An 11,930-nucleotide genomic window follows, 5' to 3' on the forward strand; every position below is an offset into this window, starting at 1 on the left:
TTGCGCTATCTTTGGTGCTACTTGGACAGAACTCCTATAAAATCGATTAATGAAAAGAGAGAATGTGAGATATACTGCAAATTGTCTCAAGAATAACTGTGTTGAAAAAAGAAGAGTTCACTGTTTGCATTTTTTTCGTGAGTTTTAAGTGAACTCGATGGAATGCGAAAACGATTGTTGTATCATGTCAGTACGTTTTGATTAGTTTTGATGCACGTAGAAATAAATGAAATCTTGTACCTGTGCATGATACGATATGTATGCGTTGTATTCTTACTATTGTATGTATACTAGTTTCAAATAAATGAATAAATGTATATCTCCATGTTTTCTTGATATTTTTTCACCTATTCGTCCCACAGTATTTGTAATGTCTATTTCGCAATCCTCCAGGTTCAATTAGCCGTGAAAGGATCATACAACTCGAATCTCAGACTGAACATGTTTACCTCCAAGAAATAGTAAGGCTAACCCCTTTGCATTGTTGGCGAAAATTTTCGCGATTTTGAAAAGAGCTGGAATAAATTAATCAGAGCACTATTCCGACGTAATTTTGCGAGAGAAATCGATTGGGCGCAGTCCCAATACGCTGCGATCAACGCATCGAAAGTTACAGCCAAAAAACGAAAACCTGAATTTTCGACATTTTTCAGCAGGTGCTTCTTCCTTCGTCGTTTCTCTTCTGTTGATCCCACGCTCTTTTCGCTGCGTTTTCTGAGTTCCTTGGGGTCCAATTGGTCGGGAAAGAGTCATACGAATCAATTCTGAGACGAAAATTTTTTTGGTAAAAAAAAAAGGAAGGTTAACCCCTTTGTATTTTTGGCGAAAATTTTCGTGATTTTGAAAAGTGCTGGAATAAATTAATCAGAGCACTATTCCGACGTAATTTTGCGAGAGAAATCGATTGGGCGCAGTCCCAATACGCTGCAATCAACGCATCGAGTTACAGCCAAAAAACGAGATCCTGTGTTTTTTGGCATTTTTCAGCAGGTGCTTTTTCGCTCGCCGTTTCTCTCCTGTTGGTCCTACGCTCTTTTCGCTGCGTTTCCTGAGTTTCTGAGGGTCCAATGAGTCAGGAAAGGGTCACACAAATCGAATCTGAGACCAAAAATTTTTTGCTTGAAAAATGAAAAAAAAGTAAGGCTAACGCCTTTGTATTTTTGGCGAAAATTTTCACGATTTTGAAAAGTGCAGAAAAATGCTTTGTTGTCCGCGTCCTCCTCGACCTCCTCCGATCACCGCCAACCACCTCCAAACACCTCCTACGTTGACTGAAGCATATAAAGACAGTTGCCCTGATGAGCTTTGGTGTGACAACCGAAAATCGTCGTGCGCTTTCGCTCCCTGAGATGTTCCAACTGTAGAGTTGAGAACTTATTGCAGAACATCGGAGGGTCAACGATTTCGATATGATGCTGGCTGTATGCTGGGTGCACTCACTTTCCGAGTAACACAGTCTTCGCAATCATCATCCAACTGTCGCAGAACGGCAGCGTTATTAGCCGACCCGTTCACTGAAGAATACATCTTCAGTCAACGGCTGACCATCGAAGGGCCTGGCCGCTTGAGTCTGGAATCGGCAGGAGAGATAAAGTGCGTATTTCTTGTATGAAATGTGAAACCTAAAATCATTATGCATCATATCATATCATCGTACATCATATATCATACATCATACATCGTACATCATACATCATCATACATAGTATCAAAGTTCGAAACCAAAGTTTGGATGTCGGATGTTCAGAAAGTAACGTCACCAATTCAAAATCAGCTAGCCGAATTCCTCAGTCTGGAAACAACCGCGCAGTAGAGCGGACGTAGGAGAATCGCGCTCCGCAAATTTCGAGTATCGGGTTCTCAACCTCCCGGATTCCGCGCTTCGGGTCCGCTACGTATTTCGAGTACCGGGTTCCCAACCTCCCGGATCCCGCGCTTCGGGTCAGCTACGCGGTGAAACTCGACTTCCAGGACACGCGCTCCGTAATTTCTTTACTCGAGGTCCGCTACCTGGTCAAACACGACTTTCAGGACACGCGCTCCGTAATTTCTTTACTCGAGGTCCGCTACCTGGTCAAACACGACTTTCAGGACACGCGCTCCGTAATTTCTTTACTCGAGGTCCGCTACCTGGTCAAACACGACTTTCAGGACACGCGCTCCGTAATTTCTTTACTCGAGGTCCGCTACCTGGTCAAACACGACTTTCAGGACACGCGCTCCGTAATTTCTTTACTCGAGGTCCGCTACCTGGTCAAACACGACTTTCAGGACACGCGCTCCGTAATTTCTTTACTCGAGGTCCGCTACCTGGTGAAACACGACTTTCAGGACACGCGCTCCGTAATTTCTTTACTCGAGGTCCGCTACCTGGTCAAACACGACTTTCAGGACACGCGCTCCGTAATTTCTTTACTCGAGGTCCGCTACCTGGTCAAACACGACTTTCAGGACACGCGCTCCGTAATTTCTTTACTCGAGGTCCGCTACCTGGTCAAACACGACTTTCAGGACACGCGCTCCGTAATTTCTTTACTCGAGGTCCGCTACCTGGCGAAACACGACTTTCAGGACACGCGCTCCGTAATTTCTTTACTCGAGGTCCGCTACCTGGTCAAACACGACTTTCAGGACACGCGCTCCGTAATTTCTTTACTCGAGGTCCGCTACCTGGTGAAACACGACTTTCAGGACACGCGCTCCGTAATTTTTGCGCTCAAGGTCCACTACCTGCAGGAACTCGACTTCCAGAACAAGCGCTCCGCAGTTTTGGCTGTCCAGGTACTTGACCTGATGACTTTTGACCTTCGGGAGTAATTTTGCGTAGTTCCGGCTGTACAGGTTCGCGACCTCGTGACTTTTGACCAAGCACTGTGTAGTTTCTGCGCAGGTCCGCTACGCGGTGAAACTCGACTTCCAGGATAAGCGCTCCGTGGTTCCTGGTTCATGTTTACAATAAATTATTTCAATTCGTTTTTCGCGCAAGCCGAAATTCAGTAGCTGTCAGTCCGCTAATAAAATTTCTCGACTTCCAGGATAAGCGCTCCGTGGTTCCTGGTTCATGTTTACAATAAATTATTTCAATTCGTTTTTCGCGCAAGCCGAAATTCAGTAGCTGTCAGTCCGCTAATAAAATTTCTCGACTTCCAGGATAAGCGCTCCGTGGTTCCTGGTTCATGTTTACAATAAATTATTTCAATTCGTTTTTCGCGCAAGCCGAAATTCAGTAGCTGTCAGTCCGCTAATAAAATTTCTCGACTTCCAGGATAAGCGCTCCGTGGTTCCTGGTTCATGTTTACAATAAATTATTTCAATTCGTTTTTCGCGCAAGCCGAAATTCAGTAGCTGTCAGTCCGCTAATAAAATTTCTCGACTTCCAGGATAAGCGCTCCGTGGTTCCTGGTTCATGTTTACAATAAATTATTTCAATTCGTTTTTCGCGCAAGCCGAAATTCAGTAGCTGTCAGTCCGCTAATAAAATTTCTCGACTTCCAGGATAAGCGCTCCGTGGTTCCTGGTTCATGTTTACAATAAATTATTTCAATTCGTTTTTCGCGCAAGCCGAAATTCAGTAGCTGTCAGTACGCTAATAAAATTTCTATTACTTTATAATCTTCTCATAATCTTCTTGGTAAAATACGTCGATAAAAAAATTATATTAAACCTTACACTTGAAGGTGTTCGGAGTTGGACGAGGAGGAGGACGAGGAAGACAAGGAGATGAAGGTGGACGAGGATTTGTGCTCGGTGAGTAAAACACTTTTATAATATTTGATGGAAATTGTAATTATATTTGATCCAAAATATTTCAAACTAGTCATGTTTACATTAAATTATTTCAATTCATTTTTCGCGCAAGCACATATTCAGTAGCTATGAATAAACTTATACAATTTATTGTATTATTAAACAATTAATTAATTATATCAATCCTTATACAATATTTTTGATGTGTTCTTATACTGAAAATATTTACATTAAATTATTTCAATTCATTTTTCGCGCAAGCACATATTCAGTAGCTGTGAATAAGCTTATACAATTTATTATATTATTAATCAATTAATTAATTATATTAATCCTTATACAATATTTTTGATGTGTTCCTATACTGAAAATATTTACATTACATTATTTCAATTCATTTTTCGCGCAAGCACATATTCAGTAGCTATGAATAAGCTTATACAATTTATTATATTATTAAACAATTAATTAATTATATCAATCCTTATACAATATTTTTGATGTGTTCCTATACTGAAAATATTTACATTACATTATTTCAATTCATTTTTCGCGCAAGCACATATTCAGTAGCTGTGAATAAGCTTATACAATTTATTATATTATTAATCAATTAATTAATTATATTAATCCTTATACAATATTTTTGATGTGTTCCTATACTGAAAATATTTACATTACATTATTTCAATTCATTTTTCGCGCAAGCACATATTCAGTAGCTATGAATAAGCTTATACAATTTATTATATTATTAAACAATTAATTAATTATATCAATCCTTATACAATATTTTTGATGTGTTCTCATACTGAAAATATTTATTACTATTCCAGGTACAACCCGAGGTGGTTGGCGGTGGTTGGAGGTGGTCGGAGGTGGACGAGGTAGACCAGGAGGAGGACGAGGACCAGGAGGAGGACGAGGTGGACGAGGAGGAGGCGGGGTGGGTCGTGGGAGAGGAGGGGCGGGGGAGGGGGAGGGAAGGGGCAGAGGTGGGCGGGGAAGGGGGTGAGGTGGGAAGGGAAGGGGTGGGGAAGGGGAAGGGGAAGGGGAAGGGGAAGGGGTTGGGAAGGGAAGGGGTGGGGAAGGGGAAGGGGGAGGGGGAAGGGGGAGGGGGAAGGGGGGGGGAGGGGGTGGGGGGGGGAGGGAGGGAGGGAGGGAGGGAGGGAGGGAGGGAGGGAGGGCGGGAAGGGCGGGGGGGGAGGGTTGGAGGGAGGGCGGGAGTGTGGGGGGGGGGCGGTTCTGCTCTATTAACTCCAACGGGTTCGCACTGACATCCATCCTCCACTCCCCCCCCCCCCGCCCTTCCCGCCCTCCCTCCCTCCCTCCCTCCCTCCCTCCCTCCCTCCCTCCCTCCCTCCCTCCCTCCCTCCCCCACCCCCTCCCCCTCCCCCTTCCCCCTCCCCCTTCCCCTTCCCCACCCCTTCCCTTCCCAACCCCTTCCCCTTCCCCTTCCCCTTCCCCACCCCTTCCCTTCCCACCTCACCCCCTTCCCCGCCCACCTCTGCCCCTTCCCTCCCCCTCCCCCGCCCCTCCTCTCCCACGACCCACCCCGCCTCCTCCTCGTCCACCTCGTCCTCCTCCTGGTCCTCGTCCTCCTCCTGGTCCACCTCGTCCACCTCCGACCACCTCCAACCACCGCCAACCACCTCGGGTTGTACCTGGAATAGTAATAAATATTTTCAGTATGAGAACACATCAAAAATATTGTATAAGGATTGATATAATTAATTAATTGTTTAATAATATAATAAATTGTATAAGCTTATTCATAGCTACTGAATATGTGCTTGCGCGAAAAATGAATTGAAATAATGTAATGTAAATATTTTCAGTATAGGAACACATCAAAAATATTGTATAAGGATTAATATAATTAATTAATTGATTAATAATATAATAAATTGTATAAGCTTATTCACAGCTACTGAATATGTGCTTGCGCGAAAAATGAATTGAAATAATTTAATGTAAATATTTTCAGTATAAGAACACATCAAAAATATTGTATAAGGATTGATATAATTAATTAATTGTTTAATAATACAATAAATTGTATAAGTTTATTCATAGCTACTGAATATGTGCTTGCGCGAAAAATGAATTGAAATAATTTAATGTAAACATGACTAGTTTGAAATATTTTGGATCAAATATAATTACAATTTCCATCAAATATTATAAAAGTGTTTTACTCACCGAGCACAAATCCTCGTCCACCTTCATCTCCTTGTCTTCCTCGTCCTCCTCCTCGTCCAACTCCGAACACCTTCAAGTGTAAGGTTTAATATAATTTTTTTATCGACGTATTTTACCAAGAAGATTATGAGAAGATTATAAAGTAATAGAAATTTTATTAGCGTACTGACAGCTACTGAATTTCGGCTTGCGCGAAAAACGAATTGAAATAATTTATTGTAAACATGAACCAGGAACCACGGAGCGCTTATCCTGGAAGTCGAGAAATTTTATTAGCGGACTGACAGCTACTGAATTTCGGCTTGCGCGAAAAACGAATTGAAATAATTTATTGTAAACATGAACCAGGAACCACGGAGCGCTTATCCTGGAAGTCGAGAAATTTTATTAGCGGACTGACAGCTACTGAATTTCGGCTTGCGCGAAAAACGAATTGAAATAATTTATTGTAAACATGAACCAGGAACCACGGAGCGCTTATCCTGGAAGTCGAGAAATTTTATTAGCGGACTGACAGCTACTGAATTTCGGCTTGCGCGAAAAACGAATTGAAATAATTTATTGTAAACATGAACCAGGAACCACGGAGCGCTTATCCTGGAAGTCGAGTTTCACCGCGTAGCGGACCCGCGCAGAAACTACACAGTGCTTGGTCAAAAGTCACGAGGTCGCGAACCTGTACAGCCGGAACTACGCAAAATTACTCCCGAAGGTCAAAAGTCATCAGGTCAAGTACCTGGACAGCCAAAACTGCGGAGCGCTTGTTCTGGAAGTCGAGTTCCTGCAGGTAGTGGACCTTGAGCGCAAAAATTACGGAGCGCGTGTCCTGAAAGTCGTGTTTCACCAGGTAGCGGACCTCGAGTAAAGAAATTACGGAGCGCGTGTCCTGAAAGTCGTGTTTGACCAGGTAGCGGACCTCGAGTAAAGAAATTACGGAGCGCGTGTCCTGAAAGTCGTGTTTGACCAGGTAGCGGACCTCGAGTAAAGAAATTACGGAGCGCGTGTCCTGAAAGTCGTGTTTCACCAGGTAGCGGACCTGGAGTAAAGAAATTACGGAGCGCGTGTCCTGAAAGTCGTGTTTGACCAGGTAGCGGACCTCGAGTAAAGAAATCACGGAGCGCGTGTCCTGAAAGTCGTGTTTGACCAGGTAGCGGACCTCGAGTAAAGAAATTACGGAGCGCGTGTCCTGAAAGTCGTGTTTGACCAGGTAGCGGACCTCGAGTAAAGAAATTACGGAGCGCGTGTCCTGAAAGTCGTGTTTGACCAGGTAGCGGACCTCGAGTAAAGAAATTACGGAGCGCGTGTCCTGAAAGTCGTGTTTCACCAGGTAGCGGACCTGGAGTAAAGAAATTACGGAGCGCGTGTCCTGGAAGTCGAGTTTCACCGCGTAGCTGACCCGAAGCGCGGGATCCGGGAGGTTGAGAACCCGATACTCGAAATTTGCGGAGCGCGATCCTCCTACGTCCGCTCTACTGCGCGGTTGTTTCCAGACTGAGGAATTCGGCTAGCTGATTTTGAATTGGTGACGTTACTTTCTGAACATCCGACATCCAAACTTTGGTTTCGAACTTTGATACTATGTATGATGATGTATGATGTACGATGTATGATGTATAATGTATGATGTACGATGATATGATATGATGCATAATGATTTTAGGTTTCACATTTCATACAAGAAATACGCACTTTATCTCTCCTGCCGATTCCAGACTCAAGCGGCCAGGCCCTTCGATGGTCAGCCGTTGACTGAAGATATATTCTTCAGTGAACGGGTCGGCTAATAACGCTGCCGTTCTGCGACAGTTGGATGATGAAAAATTTTGCTCGTATCTTGCAAATGTGTGTTAAAATACACTCGAAGTGTTAAGAAGCTTCGTTCTTTCTCTCCCTATCACCTTCTTAGGTCTTTAAATCACTACGCAGCGTTAAATACTGTCTCATATACGAAGCATCCATTTCGTCTCGTTCAAAATTAGCGCATCCGTGATGTATTACAGTTACTCTGAATTTTTTTCCATCCGAATACTTTACGAAAAACAATTCTGCTCCTCCACCCAACGCAGATACTTCACTTGCGACCAGCTAAAACAGCGTTTCGATTCTATGCCTATGAAAATTCAAGATCGAGAGAGCAAATGAAAAGTTGTTGGAATAATTTTGAACATTAGTGTTATGGGATACATCGAGCGCGTGTCGAATAGAATCCCATTTCGAAATGAATAATTCTTCTCTTTTCATATCATAGCTAATCTAGTAATATAGGTAAATAGGATGGTTGGAGGTGTTCGGAAATGGTAGGAGGTGGTCGGCGCTGGCAGAAGGTGATAGGGGGTGGTCGAAAGTGGCCATTGATGGTCGGAGGTGGCAGGGGGAGGTAGGAGGTGTTCGAAAATGGTAGGACATTTCAAAAGTTAAAGTCGACGATGATCCGGTGCATCAATTTTATCGTTACAGATTGTCGTTTCCCACGAGGCATAGAGTATTCAACAACGATAATGCAGTCCTTAAAATTCATCATTCATCTCTGTCTGGAAAGCTAATTCGCAAGGCGTGGTATTCTAGATATGTCAAAACTAAGCTAGCGGCACGTGTTTGCATTATTAGAAAAATACCCGTACTCTACATACAGTGTTTCTAATCTTTTGCTACATTTGGTTTAATCCCCATGCTTCCACAGCACGAATAGTCGGAAATGTTTTTCATTATCCATAATAAAATAAAAGAAGTAACAAAGCTTAAATTTATTGTTAAAGCTCTAATGAATACATCAATCTGCGGTCGAATTCATTTATTATTTGCACATGACCTCTGTATATTTGATAAATTATTCCTAAATACATTGAAACATATGTATTTGTAATGAAATACCATGCAATGGGCTGTGTAAACTATAAACTATAATTTCTATCAAATTGCTGCTTTTATGTCAACAGGGCTTTGAGACTCAGTCAAGTTGGATCTCGATTTTTGCCATCGTATGTAGGACATTGGGTTGCAAGAACAAATGCGAATTACGAAAAACTCCGTATTAGAGATAAGGATATCTTAGTTCAAGTATACCTATACACAGAAATCCGTATGTGAATATACTAAAACCTCTGTGTTTATTGTAAAAATCTAGTTTTAAGCATGTGTATATATGTATATACACATGCATAAGTATACATATACATATACATATACATGTACATAAATAATTGCCAAGAAATCAGAAACACTCACAACTTGTCGCAAATAGAGTAAAACATAAGGTTAATAATATACAAATTACACAAGCGCACCATAAAACGTGGCAAGGGTAATCCTAGTGTAGTGATTGTATAAACTGAAGAAATATACATTTACATATACATGATATAAATTAATAGACTAGAAAAGAGTATCTAGAGAGCTTATCTAATTCCGATCTAGTCACAATAGATCATTAACATAATCAATATACGGTTAAAGCTGTATTAGCTACATTCACTATTAGAGATAATATTTTTTATCCATTTTTATAGTTAGTTAATTTCTTTCAAAATCTTTAACATTACAGAAAGTAGGTACGTTGCCAGACCTTATATACCAACAATGAATATTCATGGAGGCTGTATTCATAAATACTTACAAAAGTAAGCTAATATTAATAATAATAATACTCAGCTATTAAAGTTTCGCTGAGCGCTCCGACCAAGGATTCCATTTCACCGAGAAACTCTGTTAATTGGCCAGTTGACAGCTGACGCAGTTCTGAAATCAATTGTCAACATGAAATTCCAACTTCAATCAAGACCGTGCAAACATAGATGTTTTGATACAAATGAAGACAAGGCGATATTAGTATACAAGTTAAGAATTTTTGATCTTATTACTTTCTTCGTAGAATGGTGATCCTAGAACCTCTTTACTTCTTTCCAAAGTTTCATCCACATCCAGTAGAGATCCTTCGGAGTCAGCAGACCGTTCCATTGACGGACTTTCCTGCAATGCGGAATATTAAAAATTAGTTATATCTTGCAATTACAACGTTGAAGAAAAAAGGTTTAAGATATAAACGCCAGTTAAGAAAGTTCCTGACTAAAATTACTCTGAGTAAATAATATGATTTAAAAACAGCAGAAAAAGGCGGCAGGGTGTGGTAGGAGGTGGACGGAGATGGTTGTGGTGTTTGGCGGGGGCAGGAGGGGGTAGGAAGTGTTTGGCGGTGGTTGGAAGTGAGCGGCGGTATTCGAGGAAGTCGAGGATGACGAGGACAACGAGGCGGCGGAGGAAGAAGAGGACGGGGACGAGGTGGACGAAGAGGACGAAGGTGGTCGGAGGTGGGAGGAGGTGGTTGACTACTTCTGATACTAATTCTTCTCTTGATCCTACACCTACTCTTGATCCTTCTCCTATTTGTACTTCTACTGCTAATCCTACTCCTACTCCTGATCCCACTTCTCATCCTACTCCTACTCCTACTACCACTCCTGATCCTACTCCTACTCCTCCTTCTGATCCTACTCCTATTCCTACTCCTGATCCTGATCCTACTTCATCAAATATTATAAAAATATTATTCTCACCGTGCACTAATCCTCGTCCTTCTTGTCCATCTTGTTCTCCTCGTCTTCCTCGTCCTCCGAGAGTCGAGTTTCACGAGGTAGTGGACCTGGAGCGCAGAAAATACGGAGCGCTTGTCCTGGAAGTCGAGTTTCACCAGGTGGGCCACCTGGAGCGCAGAAACTACGGAGCGCTCGTTCCTGAAAGTCGAGTTTCACCAGGTAGTGGACCTGGAGCGCAGAAAATACGGAGCGCTTGTCCTGGAAGTCGAGTTGCACCAGGAAGCGGCCCCGGAGCGCAGGAACCAGGAAGTAGAGAACCCGGTTCTCGAAATCTGCGGAGCGCGATTCTCATACGTCCGCTCTACTGCGCGGTTGTTTCCATACTGAGGAATTCGGCTAGCTGATATTTCGAGAAAAGAAATTTTGGGTGATGTCACTTTCTAAACATCCGAACGTCCAAACTCTGGTTTCGATCTCTCATACTATGTATGATGCATGATGTACAATATGACATGATGTATAATGAATTTCGCTTTTACATTTCAGACAAGAATTATGCACTTCATCTTTCCTGCCGATTCGAGACTCAAGTGACTAGGCCCTTCGATGGTCAGCCTTTGACTCAAGATATATTCTTCACTTAACGGGTCAGATAATAACGCTGCCGTTCTGCAACAGTTGGATGATACAATTTTTGCTCGTACCTTTCAAATGTGTATCAAAATACACTCGAAGTTTTAAGAAGCTTCGTTCTTTCTCTTCTTACTAAAAAAAAAAATCTAGAACACAAATATTCTAGAAAGGGTCATTCAAATCAATTCTGATCATGGGACGAAAATTACTGTGAATTTTCAACATTGCCAAGGTTGCATGGATAAGATTTTTTCGTGAAAATTGCTTGAAAGAACTGTTAGCGAACCTTTGCGATGTTCTTGCGAGTCAGGAAACAAATGTCTCACCTTCGACAAGCTTCAACAATGTGGAGCGATGTTGAGATTAAATGTTAACGTGGGCAATAGGGATTACAAATAGTTATGTACAGAAATGTTTTTATTCTTAAATTATGCACAAATTGCAATCAATACAAATTTATCTGAAACAAGCAAGTTGGGGGATATCTCAGTTATTTTTTAAGATGGTTCTCAGCTACCTAGACAATAGTTGGGTTATTGCGGTAGCACTTTTGTTAGGTATCAATCTGGTACATCAGATTGCCGTGCGTTGTTATTTGATCATGTATATATATTTTTTTTTTTTTTTGCAAAATCCATGAGACACGTCCGATTAGTTGTTGTCATATCCGGAAGAATTTGGTCAACTGTTTCAAATTGATTACCAATTTGAAACACCTGGCCATATCTATATCATAGCTCAGTATAATAAAGCTAGTTTATTTGTTCAGACATCCACATTTTTGACTAAGTAGTATTATAGTAATAAAAGTATGCGCTA

At 41.9% G+C, this 11,930-nt stretch overlaps 1 long non-coding RNA gene across 1 annotated transcript; it reads right to left on the bottom strand.

Annotated features, from left to right (window-relative positions):
- Positions 1-9,506: 9,506 nt before the first annotated feature.
- Positions 9,507-10,610, bottom strand: LOC124293731. The gene is made up of 3 exons (XR_006903610.1): positions 10,500-10,610; positions 9,807-9,915; positions 9,507-9,684 (listed from the first exon to the last, which is right to left on the bottom strand). It is a non-coding gene; the product is annotated as an uncharacterized LOC124293731 (long non-coding RNA).
- Between the last annotated feature and the right edge of the window lie 1,320 nt (positions 10,611-11,930).

The sequence above is a fragment of the Neodiprion lecontei genome, chromosome 1 (assembly GCF_021901455.1).
Source record: "Neodiprion lecontei isolate iyNeoLeco1 chromosome 1, iyNeoLeco1.1, whole genome shotgun sequence".
NCBI lineage: Eukaryota > Metazoa > Arthropoda > Insecta > Hymenoptera > Diprionidae > Neodiprion > Neodiprion lecontei.